We start from the raw sequence: 16,728 nt of genomic DNA on the forward strand, positions 1-16,728 counted from the left end.
CTTTCTGTGAGAAGGCAAAGGTTGGACCTTTTAGATAAGCTCAGATGATGACTAGACAAAAGGTTAACTGTGTTGTCAGCACACTGAAGGATGAACAGCATGTATCTAGGTACCACTGGGGTGATGGCAGAGACAATAGACCAGAACAGACAGGAGTGGAGGGTAGCTTCGAGCTTCTGAACCCGGGTAGCTGGGAGATCAGAATAGCAACAAGGGTGGCCAGGAGGGGTGACTGACCGTGATTTAGAGGCAGGGAGTTCCACTGCAGACGAGGTGGGTTTCAGAAGCAGAGGGTGAGTAGAAGACCCTGAGCGGACAGAGATGTGGGAGTTTGGAACCTGAAAGACAGTCAGCCTGAAACATGACCAGAGGACATTATTTTCTCTTCTACTCAGCAAATATGGAGAGGCATTCTGATAGAACACAGTAATGAAGGGAGACTATGGAAGAGGCAGAAAAGACAGATAAAGAGAAATGGCTGACCAGAATGTAAGGATGGAGAGAGGGAGAGAGGAAGGGACAGAGAGAATATGAATCTTGAAAATGTGAAGAACAAACTTCACCAGCCCTCTGATATTCAGGGAAATTGATCTATATCTTAGATCTGCTGTCGTGATGAAACACCATAACTAAAGGCAACGTGGAGAGGGAGGGGTTTATTTGGCTTCCTCTTCCACATCACTCTTCACTGTTGGAATAGGGACACAAACAGAACCTGGAGGCAGGAGCTGATGCAGAGGCCATGGATGGTTGCTGCTCACTGGCTTGCTTCTCATGGCCTACTCAGCCTGCTTTCTTATACAACCCAGGACCACCAGCCCACAGATGGCACCACCCACCATGGGCCAGACCCTCCCCCACCAATCACTGACTAGGAAAATGCTCTACAAGCGTGCCTACAGCACCTTATGGAAACATGTTCTCAGTTGAGGATCCTTCCTCTCTGATGACTCTGGCTTGTTTCAAGTTGACGTAAAACTAGCCAGGACAAAAGGAAATACAGGTCCCGCAAAGGGGCAAACCTGGGTTAGACCTGGTGTTCTGTCCATGACGACTTCTTTTGTTGCTGAGGTGTTTTCTGAGCTGCTGAAGTTTGCAGCCACAGATGCTGATAGAGCTAAAGATTCCCGACATTTACCCATGCCCCGACCCAAGGAAACAAGATACGACTGTGACCCGATGTGCTTTAAATGTCACAGCAAGGTAAAAGCCTCCCTCAGCACTCATCTCTACACTCCTGAGAACCTCTCTACCTAACAAAAGACACATGCAGTCTGACCTAGGACCTCCAGAGCCATGCCAAAACCCCTTTAACCTCTGAAGAGTGAAAGAAGAAAACAGACATGGTATTCATTCGGCGGGGCTGTGTTTGATCCCATTACTGACAACCATCCCCACTTCCTATTTCCCATGATTGAATGAAGAGCATTAACCAGGCCCACACTTATTGCCCCAGCACTGCGATATTAAAGACAGTGATCAAGAGTTCAAGGCCAGCCTTTACATGACAAGTTTGAGGCCAGCCCAGGCTACAGATGGTCTCGGCATAGCACTTATGGAATGAAGCCCCCAGCCTGCACCTAAGTTTTGTGTGTGTTATAAGGTTTTACGATTATGTAAGGGACCCTTACAGTGCAATTAAGAAGCAGAAAATGGATAGAGTGACTGAGAGACCCCCGAAGGTGTGTCTACGAGGAAGCCAGTTACAAAGTAAGCATCCCACTGACTGGAGCGAGACGGGTGACAGAGCAGACCGGAAACCGCTAAGAACTGACTGGGGCTGGTGAGGTAAGAAACAAAGGAAAAATACTCGTGTCAATGTGGGAGCCATACAGAGAAGTGTTATTGGGGGGGCAGAAGGACTTCCTCGTAAAGCACCCCCAGTCTGAGATCAGTTGATTCCCCTCAGCCAGGTGAACTGAGTCTCCATCCATCCCAAATCTCCCACGTGGGCGTTTGCACCCGTCCGTGGCCCCTCTTCGTGCCATGGGTTGAGGAGCTTTTCCAGAGTCGTAAGCCTGAACACAAGGCACCTATTCACCCTGCCAGGTTTGAAATTCTCTGAAATTCCTTTCCCTGCAACGCCTTCTCCCAAGTACACTGTGCATCTTTTCAAATTTCAGACATAAACAGCGGCGTGGCCCTGCCTGGCAACCCCCTTCTCGATCTCCAGATAAAAATAGCAAAGGCTGAGGGACGAAAGCCTCGGGACAGTGGGGTTTTGTGGATGCGCTGTTTATACGGGTGTTTCTAGCCCTCTCTGCCTATTCTGGGGAAGGGTGTCTCCAGGGAGGAGCTTCTAGGGGGATTCTTGAGGGCTTGGTCATCCCTGGCACCTTGGTCCCTTCCATTCTGGACCCGGGTCACTTCTCTGGGATTGTGTAATTAACTCTGCATGCCAGGGAGAGACACCGTTTACCTGTGGCTGTTGGTTTGGGTGTCACCCCAGTGGTTGTGGAGGACGGAATGAGTGGGGGCAGGGAGCACGGGGGCTCCTTTGTACAGTCAGTGAAAAGAAACTGTCGACGGGCACAAGGTTGCATATGGTGATAGCCAGGGATGAGGGTGATGTCACGTGGGCTCTGTGCCCCTGTGGGCAGTTGAAGGGCTTCAAGGGGGTTGCCAGGTGCAGCTCAGGCTGTTGTATCTCATTGTGGGGGGAGGGCAAGGAGAAACAGTGAGCTGTAAGTATTTGAGTGAGGGCTGATAAGAGCTGTTCTGGGGAGCCAGTAAAATCATTTATCAATGACTGGCTCTCCACCCTCACTTTCCTCCTCATTAAAGGGGAGCAGCAGTATCTCCCATTGGAAATTATTTTATGTGATCTTGTTGCTGTTCTGTTTACACGCACTCAAAGCTCTCCTTCTCCTCATCTCTTCCCATGCTCACTCAGCCTCTCAGGGGCCTCCTGTAATGCTTGCTTTAATGTGGCCAAGCATGCTATGTCATTGTACAGTAAATAATAGCAGCCTTCCATGATCTCCTCTCCTCTGCTTCTACCCTGTTCTGTCTTCTTCGTTCCTTCCCTTGCTTGGAACACAGTTTACCACTGACGTCTGCCTCCCATCTTACTAGACTGTGGGCTTCATGGCAACAGGAATACATAGTCCGGATCCCGTCCGAGTGTAAGACAAATGCAATCTTCCAGTAAATAGCGAATGGATGGATGTGTCTGTTTTGTGTCCCTTGTGTCTGGTAAAGGGCAGTGCTCACGGTGAATCATAATTGCCCACACGTATTGAGTACTGTGTGTTAGGGGTTGTGCTGAACACTGTATGTTTAGAAACCCATCCAGTAACCATGGTAACTTCATGACTTGTAAATATCACGAATTATTCCCAGTTTTCTGTTTTGTTGTTTTGTTTTGGTTTTTTTTGCTTTTAGAAATCGAGAGGTCAAATACTTTGCCCAAGATCACACAGTTAATGAGTGAGTGGCTGAGCTGAGATTTGGGAGCAGACAATATGGCTCTCTGTGTATTTGACCCCTCCCCACCCTGCAGAGTGAGGAGAGCACGGAGTTGCTCACAGGTGTTTACGAATGTGTGCTTGTTCCCCCTTGCCCTCCTGCCCATTTGATGGGAATGACAGGTTTGGGCATTGTAAAATGCTGTAAAGTGTGAGGTCAGGAGTGGGAACTTGTAGAGACTCCCAGGGTAGATGAGGAACGGTTGGTACCCTTGGCTAGCATCTGTCACCATTTGGGGATGGCAGACAGAGATGTGGCTTAAATGGTGGCCAAGAAGATGGCTGGACGGGGAGAATCTGGAACCTGAAGGTAGAGGAAGTGGGGTTGGAGTTAAGCAAGGACAACACCATGAAGATGTTCTCCATGGGAACGAAGTAGAATGTTGACAGAGAACTGAATTCTCCTAGAATTCACTGAGCTGTGAAGCCTCAGAGACAGAAATTCTCCCTGGCCAATGAGAAACCATAAAAGGTGAAGTCAGTCTTCAGTTAATCTTTGCAGAAGAGCTAGCGCCCCCAAGCCTGACGTCACACCTCACAGCTCTTCACCACTATTCGGTTTCCATCCTGGGCTTTCCTGGCTGTAGCGGCCCACCCCTCACCCGAACCGGAGTCACTCAGAGTGGATGAGGGATATCATACTGACGCTGCTAGGTTCTTGCTGCCAAAAGAGCCTGACATGTCTTGGTGGTGTCCTGGATACCTGGTTGATTCCCATTTAGTGTCTTGTAATCCGGACCTATTCTTCAGGGAAGAGAGGAGAGCACAACCTCTCCCTGGTTGAAAGGCCTTCAGAACCTGATGGTTACATTCAAATTACGTTCTGGGTTTAAGTCTTTGGGATAATAAGGTAGAATCAGCATGCTTTCCACATCACCTCTTAGCACTGGGAAGCTGGCTTTGGTCCATGCATTTATTCCTTTATTAGATCCCGAGACAAAATTGGACTCCACAGAGGGGGATCTCCAAAGGTTGGAGATATCACTGAAGGCTGGTTGGTGTGACCTAGCATGTCCCTTCCATGTGCCATGGTTAGTCTTCTCAGCTTGATATTTAACTGAAGAGAGAAGACCTATCCTGAATATGTGTGATACCATTCCATGAGCTGGAGTCCCAGACTAAATAAAAAGAAGTGAATAGAGCATCAGTATCCACCCGCCTCTGCTTCCTGGTTGCACAACACATGACCAGCTACCTCACGCTCCTACTGCCACGCCTCCCAGGCCACGAGGAGCAGATATAGTGGTATCTCCTCAAACTGTTGGTTTTTATTTAAGATGTCAGGACAGTGAGAGAAGAAACTAGGACAGCATGTTAAGGACCTTTGAAGCAACGTTGGCCAATGGAATGCTCTGCTTTGCCCCGGGATGGAGACAGTCACAGAAGTGTAGGTAGTGAGTAGAGTCAGAGCTCACAGGTTCTGGTCGTGCCTTGTGCTGGGGCCAGTAAGTCTACTCTTTCTCAGTTGACAAATGAGGAGTGATGAAGAGAAACTAGACAGCTAACTGGACGATAGAGAAAATCAAGGCTAAAGAGTCCAAGAGTTCTCTCTTCTGTAAGACATATATATGGTCTTGGTGCAGGTGGAACCAGAGTCTGAGAAGCTTGAAATGGCTTCATTCTCGCCCCAGAAAGTTCCTGAGGTCTTGACCTGGGTCCATTCCTGTAAATTCAAGAACTGAGTCTAGAGCCAGAGGTGACAAATAGAGATGAGGTTAGGGTCCAGGTATAGAAGAAAATCCTCCCACCTCAGACACCAGTATAAGGCAGGCAGGGCCTACATGGAAAGTATAAGTTCATAACAAGCCTGAATCAGAAGAAAACCAGCAGAGGACTATGGAGTCATGTTAAAGATGTTAAGACCTGGGATCACGAAGGTCTGACTAGAGCTGTACATGGAGCCTGAGGCTAGTGGTCAGAAGAAAGGAATCCCCTCTCATGCTGGACTCTACAGCAGAGCTGTCCTAGTGTGTCTAAAACAAGACAAAACAAAACCACCACGACCACCACGACCACCACCACCACCACCACCATCAACAACAACAGCAACAACAACCCTCTCTTTTTAAAACTTTATTTATTGGTTTGTGGAGTTGGTTCTTTCTTTCCACCTCCACTTTAAGTGAGCCCCAGGAATCGAACTCGGGTTGCCAGGCTTACACAGCCAGCGCTTTATCTACTGAACCATCCTCCTCACCGTGACTTACTGAAGGCCAAATCTCACATGGCCTTGGGCAAAAGATGGGAAAAGTTTCTCCAGTGTCAGGGCAGTGTGGCCTTGGTGACACCTGGGTTTTGGGTTTCTGGGCCTCCAAAACTGCAAAAGAATAAATTACTGTTGTTTTAAGCTGATTTCTCTTGCTAAAGTTGATTTTACATCACTCTGTTTCATTCCCGTCACCATTGCCACAAACACATCTTAACAGTCCACCTTCTGTTTTGCTTGCTTGTTTGTTTTTGAGATGTTTTGTAGTTTTAAAAGAAACAGTTTTATGTGTATAATGGGTCCTTTTGGGCTACTTCTGGTGTGTAGTATGAGTTATGTCCCTGGCTACCACAGGATTGCTACCCTTGTGCTGAATCAGCACTTTTGACAGATGTCAGCGCAGGGTCTGTTTCTGTCCTCTCTGCTCTGCTGTACTAACGTCTGCTCCTAAGTCTTAGTTTTGCAGTTTGATTTGAAATTAAAGGCTTCTTCCCTGCCCCCTCTCTCCCCTCCTACTCCCTCCAGGGAGTGACCCAAAGGCTTGGCTTTACCACTGTGCTAACTTTTCAACCCCAAGTGCATTTAAAAAGTATTACTCAAGTCCATTTCCCCACATAAATCTGAAAAATGAATCAACAGTTTAAAAAATGTCTTTGCTTGTATGACGATTGAGCTGAAAACATTTGATAGATTGGCATTTGAGTAATATACAACCATCTCTGCCTGTGGATCAGGAACAGCTCCTCATCTGTTTAGGTTTCTGTAATGTCGTCTTCGTAGTGTTAGTGTTCTGTGGTTTCTAGAGTTTCAGTTGTACTGTAGAACCTTAAATTCCAACTCCAGATTTCACCCTGACATTTTTGAGCTTCGTGAGGCCCTGCCGTCCTAAGCACAAGCTCCCTTTCTCTCATCAAATAAAAACAAAAAGAGAAACTCCACTCGTCTGGTTTCATGTTACCTTCAATCTACTAGGTCCTCACTCTATCAAATACCAATTTGCAGCCAGACTACAGCATAATTCAAGCAAACTGACATCCCCTCAATAGGCCCCCTCACTCTCTTGTTACTACGATGTAGTGGCTTTCGTCCATAACTTGGCTGGTTATGTCAGGGCCTGGCTGGCCCTGAGTAGCATGGTATCCCCCTACCCCCAAGCTGTGAGACCCAGGAACTACTCCATCACATCTCTCCAGGGTTGGGTGTCATGGTAACTGTTTCATGTTCTTTGGGGGACACGAAGGGTGGGTGATCCTTCCTTCACCAACAGAGTAAACAGGAAGTGATCAGCACATAGGCCTTGTTCAGCTTTCCTTAAGTATATTTCTAAAAAAATAAATAAATAAATAAATATTTTAAAACTCGAGGTAAGATAAACATCATACGCGTCATAGCATTTTAACCCTTTGTAAGACTGTACCTTGTTTGCACTTGAACTTGTTGTGCACATGACCCTTTCATCCATCCCTAGAATTTTTTTCAACTTGTAAAAGTGAAACCCTATGTTAATTAGACTGTAACTCTCCTTCCTATAGCCTTCGGGAACTGATGCTCTGTTTCCGGTCTCTGTGAATCTGACGGATCCGTGTGGCTCGGGTAGTGAAAACGGGCACTATTTTTCTTGTGATTGGTGTTTTTCACACTTTTTATCATTAAGAGTCACCCATGTTGTAGCTCATACCACTTTCCTTCATTCTTAAGATGCTGTCTCAGTTAGGGTTTTATTGCTGTGAAGAGACACCATGACCCTTGCAGCTCTTATAAAGGAAAGCATTTCATTGGGGCTGGCTTACAGTTACAGAGGTTCAGTCCGTTGTCATCATGGCGGGAAGCACGGCTGCACGCAGGCAGAGCTGGTGCTGAAGGAGCTGGGAGTTCTACATCTGGATCTGCAGGCAGCTGGAAGAAATGGAGCCACTGGCCTGGCTTCAGCATCTGAGGCCTCAAAGCCTTCTCTGTAGACACACATCTCCTCCAACAAAGACACATGCACTCCAACAAGGCCACACCTTCTAGTAGTGCCACTCCCTATGAACCTATGGGGGCCATTTTTTATTCAAACTGTCACAGATGAAATAATATTTCATTGTATACATTTACCATAGTTTGTTTATTGACTCATCTGCTAATGAATCATTTTAGATCCCTTTGGACTGGAGTGTGTGTGTGTGTGTGTGTGTGTGTGTGTGACAGAATTGAACCCAGACACTTGGTTATACTAGGCAAAATACATACTATGTCCTCAATCTAAGGCATCGGTCATTATATTTTTTTCTCTTTTTAATGGATTATTTGGGAATCTCTTACATCATGCACCCTGACTGTGCTCATTTCTTAGTTTTCCCATGTCTGTCCTTCTACCCCAGGAATCCCCTCAACCCCCAAAATAGAATAAAGGAAAGAAAAAAAGGAAAAAAAGAAGTTCATTTTGTGTTATCCATATATTCACTAGAGCATGGTCAAATTCCTAGTGGCCAATCCCCCAAGGGAGGATGAATTGTTCTCCACCTACATCCATATCAGAAGCCGGAAGCCATCAGCTGAGAGCCTTGGCTAGGCCAGAGAGGGGCAGGGCCCCTCTTGTGCTCACATCACTGCCTGCACCACTGGCTGTGGGCCTGTAAGGGACAGGACACTTTCCATATTTCTTTTCCCAAATGTTTTATTTGCTCAGCTCTACCCTTTAAAAACTCAACACCTCTGTTAACTCTTACTCTATTATATGAAAATCTTTGATTTGCAGGACAGCAATTTTTTTAAAGATATGTTTATTGTATGTGTATGAGTGTTTTGCCTGCATGTATCTATGTATACCATGTGCATGCCTGGGAGATGGGAAGAAGGCATCAGATCCTCTGAAACTGTTACAGAGGCTGGGTCATGAGCTGCAATGTGGGTGCTGGGAATCACATCCGAATCTTTTGCAAGAGTGGCAATTACTTTTAATGGGGGAGCTAGCTTTCCAGCCCCAGGGTCCATGATTCTCACTGAGGAATGTGAGGAATGTCTCCAATACCAAGGTCCCACTTTGGGGTCTGAATAAAGTTCCCAGACTGGCACACTTTGTGGGGAAGACGGCCCCAGATTAAAAACAGTGGAGTCTTTGCTTTCGAACAGAGGATACTCCTTCTGTTCATTCATGTGCTCCAGCATCATTGCACTCAAGTCTGAGGTTCCACGAGTGAACAAAGACCGGAAATGGTGCTAGAGAATCAAGAAGACACTGCATTCTTGTGTGGGATATACATGGGGGCTGACAGAGCCTTGTGGGCAGGGTGGGTAGATTTTTGTGGTCCTGGGTGACCCTGTGGTTGTTATGGTTTGGGTGTCTGGGCAGCTTCCCCACAAGGTCCGGTTACAACTCTCCAAGTATGAGATTCCTTCCTGAGGATTAGGGTCCCCATAGTCCTGCATTTTCTGGCGTTGTCTTGGTAGGGGCTCTGTCACACTGTCTCCAAATTCTCTGTCCCTAGTGGAAAGTTTTGGTCTCTAGACATAGAGAGAAAGGGCCCTGTTCCTTGAGCATGTTTTATGGCCGCCGAACCGATGACATTACTTGGTCTACCTTGCCTTGTTTGTTTATCGTCTGGGTTTCTTCTAGAAGTATTGCCTGTCCCTCCTCCCTTCGCACCACACCAGAAACGTTTGCTCCTTCTTCTCTGTGCTCCTCTACCTGACCAGTGCTTCTGGAAACATTGTCTTCCTGATTCCCCAGAAACTGCAACCCAGTTTACAAACCAGGACCTGGGCCCAAGGGAGGTGTGAATGAGTCTGGGGGAAGTTGTTTACTTTACTTCCTGGAAGTTCTGAAAGGGTTCTGAGGCTCTGCCAATCTTTCTCCAGCATAACCCTGGAGGCTTCCAGATGGCAAGCAGAAGGTATGAACAGAGGGATCAGAAGTTCAAGGTCATGCTCCACTACACAGCAGGGCTAGCCTGGGATATATGACATTTTGTCTTTTAAACCAAAACCAACAAACAACCCCTCCCCCCAATGGCAGCTCTTTATTTACTCTTTCTCCAACCCCTGGAAATCATCCTGTACTGTCTCTCAATAGGAATTTAACTCCTCTAGGTACCTCATGAAAGAAGAATCATATAGCATTTGTCTTTCGTGACTCTTTTTGTCATGGAGACTGTAATCAGATTCCATCCATGTGGTAGCATTTGTCAGAACTCCCTTCCTCATTAAAGCTAAACTGTATTTTACTGTATGATACTTCATATTTCATTTCTCTATCAATCCACCAATAGACACGAGTTGCTTCCACTGTTGGGCTGCTCTGAGCAGTGTCATGGCGGGTGTGGGCCTGCAAGCATCTCTCTGATCCTGTGGTATTGTTTGCAGTTGTTTCATGTGTCTGTCTGGAAGCAGAAGAAAGGCCCTGTAGATGCTGTCACCCCACTTTTCATAGCAGCCACAGCATTCTGCATTCCCACCAACAGTGCCCAAGGATGCCAGATTCTTCACGGCCAACCAAAACTAGCTATTTCTGTACTGACTCTCCTAATTGGGTGTGAGGCAATATCATCAAAGTTTGAATTTGCATTTCCCTTGTGATTGGTGGATTAGTGGGTGGTTTTGCATTTTTTTTTTTAAGGTGTCTCAGGTCTTCTCTTTTCATGGCTACCTTTGAGTTGCAGGAGCTTTTTATATTCCCTAAATACTAATCCCTTATCTATCAGATACGTGGCTTGCTAAACGCTTTCTCTCATCCTGGAGACGGCGCTTTCCCTTGGTTGGCTGTGACCTTTGGTGTACGGAAATGTTCAGTGTCTAATTCGTCTGTTTCGTTTCTGAGGTTGCTCTGCAGCTGTTTCTCCAGGCTGGACATGACCGTGGCCGTCTTGGATCAGGGCAACTGTGACACCTGCCTGTTAACATGACCTCATGAAGGGGGATGCTAGAGACTTGCAGGGCTCATGAAGCCCCCTCTATACCCTGAGGTCATATAAGTGGCAGAGTTGTTGGGGAGAGACCCTTTGTAGTATATGTGCCTATAAATTGTGCGCCAGACTTCCCAGTGGCGACTGCCTTTGAATTGTCTCTGTTTTTGTAAAACAAAGCAAAACAAAATAAAATAAGCACACAGTGAACTCACTAGTTCATCAAGACAGACCTGGAGAGAATCGATTCTAACCGGGGTAAGTAGTCTCCCCCAGGAACACACGTGCAACAGGTGTCAGCACTTTGGTGTCACATCTAGGGGACCTTGCCATTTCAGGGCCATAAAGTTTCCTCTGTAGTTTTATACTTTCATGTCTCACATCTATTTTGAGCTAATTTTTGAGCTAATTTTGGTGTGTACCATCCTTTTGTGTGCCGATAATAATTTTTTGTTTTTCGAGCCAGGGTTTCTCTGTTTCATAGCCTTGGCTGTCCTGGACTCACTTTGTAGACAAGGCTGGTCTTGGGCTTACAGAGATCCACCTGCCTCTGTCTCTCGAGTGATGGGATTAAAGGTGGGCACTACCACACCTGGCTAGATATTAACATTTAAAAGCACGTGAGCATCTTTGAAGGCTCAGTTCTGGGGTCTTTATTTTACATGTAGGATCCCCCTGGGGAAACAGGGTGGCGCCTGTCTCAGTGTGGCCTGTCTCACCTAACAGTGATTTCCTGTTCCACACATTTCATCTATTTCCCGGCCAATGCCATGACTTCAAGTCTCCCGTATAGCTGAATAAAATTCCATCGCGCACGCGTGGCACATTTTCTCGAGCTATTTCTCCGTTGGCATACATCTCGAATTGTCCGTACCTTTGTTATTGTGAATGAGGTAACAGATAATACGAATGTGGACCCACTGTTGTTCATTCAGTGTCCTTTGGTACAGACCCAGAAGCGGTGCAGTGGGATAATCTGGCAGTTCTGCTTTTAGATTTTCTAGCAATCTTTATACTGTTTTCCTGAGACCAGTTTATAGTCCTAGGAACAGCAAATAATTGTTCCTCTTCCTCTCAGTTATCCTGGACATGTTTATTTGTTGTTTGTCTACCTGGGGTTGAGATGAAATCTTAAAGCAGTTTTAATTAGTATTTTCCTGATTGCCAAAGAAGTCAGACGTTTATTTTTTCTTTCAAATATTTACTGGCCACGTGTTTCTTCTTTTGAGAACTTTTTAATATAATTAAAACAATGAATAAGGAAAATGAAGAAAACACTAAAAGGTAGGAAAATCTTACATGTATATGGATGGGCAGAATTAGTATTGTGAAATGGTTATGGTACTGAAAGTAGACTATGGATTTGACACAATTCCTTTTAATTTTCCAATGATTCTTCACAGAATTAGAAAAAGCTATCTTAAAATCTGTATGGAAACAAACAAAAATACATTAGTCAAAAACAATTCTAAGAACCAAGAACAATGCTGGAGGTATCATAATTTTTGACTTCAAACAATACCACAGAGCCATAGTAACAAAGACAGTAGAGTACTGCCCCATCCATGCACACACATGCATGTACACACACACACACACACACACACACACACACACACACACACACACACACACACACACACACACACACACACACACACACACACACACACACACACACACACACACACACACACGGAGGTGGGGGGGGAATAGAGTAGAGGGCCAAGAAATAAACTCACAATTATAACCATATTATTTTGACAATAGCGTCAAAAGCAAACATTGGAGGAAAACCTTTCCAAAATGGTGCTGGGATATCTGGACAGCCATACTCAAAAGGATGATAATAGATCCATATCTCTCACCCTGCACAGATCTTAGTATATGTTCTGAAATGTTAAAACTACTAGAGAAAAAAAAACAACAGAAAAATGCTTCAAAATTCAGGCATCAGAGCTTTCTGAAAGGACTCCAATAGTACAAGAAATAATCCCAAGGACTGGCAAATAGTTGCACGATATTGAAAACTTTTATCCAGTGAAAAGACAGCTCACAGAATAGATCAGAAAACACATTGTGTCTGCAGCTGGAAGCAGAAAGACAGTCTGGCTGCTGCTTAGCTCTTCTCTTCTCCACATTTATTTTATTTGCCTCAGGACCCTAGCCCATGAGATTGCCATCCACACTGAGGCTGTCTTTCCCCTCCTCAGGTAAATCCCTTTGAAAACACCCTTACAGAAACATCTTCCACCGGATTCTAAATCTAGTCAAGTAGACAATGAAAATTAACCCAGCATAGAGGTTCTTTGGGGATATTGTATAATCATTTCCTACGAGATTAAAACCTCCCATCTTGGAGGAAAGCTCCTAAAGACATGGTGTGTTAGAAAGGAGGAACAACAAGATGTTCTAAGGGGAGGTGAAACATTCTCACCAGCAGGGAAACTCCTAAGTTCAGGAAGTAAACTTTCAAAGGCTTCAGGAAGTCCCTGAAACTGACCAGTCAGTAATGTCTTTCTTCCCATATAGCAGTAAGCACCGAAGAAGGACACTCTCAGATAAACTGAAAGGCTACTCTCCAGCCTGTCATGTCTGTATGCTCAAGTTTCTCACTTTGATGAGCTGTATGTGGTAGCCAGCTGTCATGGTGTGCACCTGTCATCCTATGCTCAGATGCTGAGCCTGTAGTGAATTTGAGGCTTTTTGGGCTACACAGTGAGTGTAAGGAGAGCCTAAGCTATATAGGAAGAACATCTCAAAATGGAAATTGGCCACCAAGTATGGTGACATACACCTCCCAGCATGTGGGTGGCAGAGGGAAGTTCTTTGTGATTTCAAAGAACACTTCTACACTTCTACACTTCTCAAAACAGTCAGAAATTATAACAAATATAATGAACAAGAGAAACTGATCAAAGTGAAAATATATGGAAATTGGCAATTTGCAAATTTATAAAGACTTTAAGCCCACCTTGAGAACCAGCAGCTGAATATTCACCAGAATACCAGTGTTCTGGTCACTGTAGAAGAAGTTCGGAACACCAGATGGCCTGGCTCGAGAGCACATACCCTGAACTTCTAGACAAACTTAGACTGGAAGTACAGGCAGACAATCTGGGGGCTACTGTGTGGAAATCTCTAAGTGCATGACAGGAATGCCATTACACAGTCTGTACACTGACTGGAGTGTTCAGTTTCTGATAGGGAAGTGGTATGACTATATGTGTAGGTAGGAGAACTAAATTGGTGGCAGTGATTTTTCAATTTAAAAATATGTGAGAAATGAAATGAGGCTGCATTGTAAGGAGATTGAAATGCTCGCTTCACAGAGAAGGGCTTGCAGAGCTGGTGGGCTAGGAGGATGTACTGTAAGGAGATTGAAATGTCCCTTCACAGAGAATGGTTTACACAGCTGGTGGCTGCCCATGGGCAGAAGAAGCTGTGAAGTCCTGCAGAGTGAACGCCTCACATCTCACAAGATCTCCTTGTTCTTCAACAGACAGGGCCCCCATCCCCTATCCCCTCCTACCACAATGTGTACTGAACTTCCTGCAACAGTTGCTGGCCAAAATTGTTCCAGGAATCCTCAGTTCAGGTCAGAATTCACTCTGTAATTCTCCTTCCTCAGAGAAGGCTCATCTCTCCTTCCTCAGAGAACATTGGGGATTTTTTCAGGTGTCCTTTGCTTGCAGACAGCCGTGTGCTTCAGGGGAGGCTGAAGCCATATTTGATCGCAGAAGATGTGTTCTGGCTGGATTTAGGTAAGTGGTGCTCAGCCCTTCCCCTCTTATGCCGCTCTTAAATTTGATATCCCAGGCTGAGCAGGCAGCTCAGTGGTACAGCACTTACTCAGCATAAACAACACCTTCAGCTCGGTCCCCATCATGGAAAAATAAATGGATGCAATGAAAGGCCTTGGACCTTTATGCGCTGCGTAAACATGACGATTTCGGTTTCATGCCACTGTGTGAGATGTATCTCCTTCAGACTTGGTTAGGATGTAAGAATATGACTATCTGGAATGAAGTTGAAGTCTCCCTGAAAGCTGTTGTCTTTATGTGCTGTATCAACTGATATTATCTGTTGGGGATTGGTTCTAATGCTTTGTCTTAATTTGGTCCCAAAAGTCACACAGGAATGTAAGTGTCCAGACGATGAGGGTCTCTGTCCCCAATTGGTTTTTGATTTATCAGTAAAGGGCCAGTGGCCAATGGCTGGGCAGGTCTTTTAGGATTCCCAGGCAAGGAACACAGAGGAGAGAAGAAGGCCTCTCTGCTATGAGAGGGCCATAGGGGGAAGCAAAGCGATCAGACTTTAAGAGCTCACCGATGTATAAGAATCAGAGAAAATGGCCCCAGGGGCCACTCCCCCAATTGGGTCTTGGGTAGCAGAGATAAAATATAGATTTAGAGGGGTTGGGGATTTAGCTCAGTGGTAGAGCGCTTGCCTAGCAAGCACAAGGCCCTGGGTTCAGTTCCCAGCTCTGAAAAAAAAAAAAGAAAAAAAATATAGATTTAGAAAGTGTTAACTCAAGAATACCAGAGGGAAGTGTGTGCTAGCCATGGAGAGGTTTGGGAGTGGCCCAACCGTTGAGCTAGTAAGGCATATTAAGTATAAAGGTTGCGTGTGCATGTCTTTCATTCGTGAACACAGAGCTCCTGCGTGGGTGCAAAGGCAAGTGTCTGCCTGGAGCTCAGAGTGGCTAACAATTTACGGCTGAAATTACCACATCTGAAACTAAACCTGAGAATACATTTTTATTCATTAGACACTTTACCTTTTAATGTAAATAATATATTTTTATCAATGAATACTTTTTTTTTTAAAAAAATGACATGTATGTATTTATTTTTGTAAGGCAATGGAGGTTAGGAGACAACTTGCTGGGATCAATTCTCCCCTTCCACCACATGGGTTCTGAGGATCCAACTTAAGTTGGCAAGCACCTTTATCTGATGAACCATCTCACAGATCAAAGTAATCACTATGCTTTCTAACAAAAATATTTGTAATGCTATGTAATTATAAAGGAGAGGACAACCCTTTTAATGGCTATTTTAGATAACTGCAGATATTTTTCTTTGATAACATTAAAAAATCAAGAAGTAGTTAAGTTTTTAATAATTTATCTTTATTTTTATGCGCATTGGTGTTTTGCCTACATGTATGTCTGTGCATGTCTGTGTGAGGGTGTCAGATCTTGGAGTCACGCACAGTTGTGAGTTGCCATGTGGGCACTGGGAATTGCACCTGGGTCCTCTAGAAGAGGAGTCAATGCCCCCAACCTGTGGAACCATCTCTCTGGCCCCAAGAAGTAGTTTTTCAAAGGTTAACTGTAATTTGATACCTAACATAAGAGCAATGAATTTTTCTTCTTATTGATATTTTTAGTTAACATACAAAATAGTTGGTTTCTGTCGAAGGAGCTTAGCCAAGCAGGCCCAGCCACAGTGCTGGCATATGTACCACTGATGCTTCCTTCCAAAGCTAACCTAGAGATTAATCTGCTGGTGTGGCTGGAGACCCCTGATGCAGGATCAGGTGATGGAGCAAGCCAGTGAGAAAGCGCCACATCTGGCTGCTTGAGAGCCAAGGAGATGCTGGGAGGGGGGTATAAAGGTTTGCCCAGTTCCTACAATAAACAAGTCTGCCACTTGCCTGACTCTTGGAGTCTGGGTCATTAACTCTGCATCTTCTTACCCCTGAGCCCAAGGGTCTTGGTTGGAGTCGCAAGCAACAGGTTTCATTATGATATTTTCTAACATGTGTGTAATTTATGTACTTCATTTATAGCTACCCAATTTCCTAAACCCCGGGTAATTCAGAGCTACAGTTAAATTTGTCTATATACATTTTTCTTTGGATGGGTCTTCTACGCATTAAACCACTGGAAAACCACTCAGTAAGCATATACATCTTCTGGGTTTTGACTCATCTTTTACAAACCATTAAAGAAAGCATCTGTTAATGTCACCACCAAAAATCTTCATGGGGAAGATAACAGGACAGCTCACAATGCCAGAAATAAGTTTTAAAAGTCAAGGTTTTGTTTGAAAGATTTAATGGTGTGATCAGCCCCAAACTGGCTGGCTCACTTTATTTTCAAGAAAATTTCTACTAAATACCTAAGTTGTAATAACAGTTTTTGGTTCTATTATGGGGTCCATTT

The 16,728-nt window shown here is 44.9% G+C and overlaps 1 long non-coding RNA gene and 1 other non-coding gene across 2 annotated transcripts in view; both read left to right on the plus strand.

The window, feature by feature from the left end:
• Positions 1-16,728, plus strand: part of LOC116891950 — a 28,908-nt gene that overhangs the window by 7,543 nt on the left and 4,637 nt on the right. The window lies entirely within an intron of this gene.
• Positions 14,479-14,581, plus strand: LOC116895096. The gene has a single exon (XR_004387259.1). It is a non-coding gene; the product is annotated as a small nucleolar RNA U13 (small nucleolar RNA).

The sequence above is a fragment of the Rattus rattus genome, chromosome 2 (genome assembly GCF_011064425.1).
Source record: "Rattus rattus isolate New Zealand chromosome 2, Rrattus_CSIRO_v1, whole genome shotgun sequence".
Lineage (NCBI taxonomy): Eukaryota > Metazoa > Chordata > Mammalia > Rodentia > Muridae > Rattus > Rattus rattus.